The following is a 1132-nucleotide window of genomic DNA, read 5'->3' on the forward strand; positions in this document are numbered from 1 at the left end:
AGATTACAATCATGCATGTGATGTATGGAGAAATTTCGACATCAAGACACTCGGTGAACACGCGGATTTATATCTGAAAACTGACGTCTTGTTGCTGGCCGATATTTTCGAGAATTTTCGATGAAGTTGTTTCGCCTCATACAACTTGGATCCCCATCATTATTCTACTGCACCAGGACTGCCGTTTGATGCAATGTTNCCGTTTGATGCAATGTTAAAAATCACTGCAGTTCAATTGGAATTATTCCAAGACCCTGAGATGTTCGTTTTCATTGAGAAAGGCATTCGAGGAGGACTGTCGCAGTGTTCAAACCGATATGGAAAGGCAAATAACCACTACATGGGAGCTGATGAATATAACCCTGAAGAAGAAAAATCGTATTTGATGTATCTGGATGTAAACAACTTATATGAAGCAGCAATGAATCATCATTTGCCGAATGGGAACTTCTGTTGGCTGGAAGATTAGTCATCCCTCATCGTTCTGAAGATTCCAGATGACTCAGAGACTGGAGACATCCTAGAGGTTGACCTGGAGTACCCACGGGAATTGCATGAAGAGCATAAAGATTTACCATTGTGCCCAGAGCATATAATCCCCCCAAACGGTCAATCAAAGTTACCAAAATTATTGACGACTTTAAACTCAAAAAAAAAAAAACACGTCATTCATTATGCGAATTTAAAATAATATTGTAGTTTGGGCTTGAAAATTACTAGAATTCATAGAATCTTGAAGTTCTCACAGAGCTTATGGTTAAAAAAATATATTGATTTAAATATCAATTACCGGAAAAATTCCCAGAATAACTTTGAATTTTTTTTTTATAAATTAATGAATAATGCGGTTTTTGGAAAAACCATGGAGAACGTTAGAAAACATCTGGATGTAAAACTAGTTTCAAATTGGGAGGGACGATTGGGTGCTGAGAGTTGGATATCGAAACCCAACTTTCATAGGAGTATTATCTTTGATAAGGATTTGGTAATAATTAAAATGAGTCGTACAAAAATTAAATTTAATAAGCCAATATACATAGGTTTCATTATTCTAGACATTTCTAAATAATACATTTATGATTTTCACTATAATTATGTGAAAAAAACTTTTAACGATAGGGCAAAACTATTG

The sequence above is a fragment of the Diachasma alloeum genome, unplaced genomic scaffold (genome assembly GCF_001412515.2).
Source record: "Diachasma alloeum isolate Michigan unplaced genomic scaffold, Dall2.0 Dall_scaffold_01048, whole genome shotgun sequence".
NCBI classification, from domain to species: Eukaryota; Metazoa; Arthropoda; class Insecta; order Hymenoptera; family Braconidae; genus Diachasma; species Diachasma alloeum.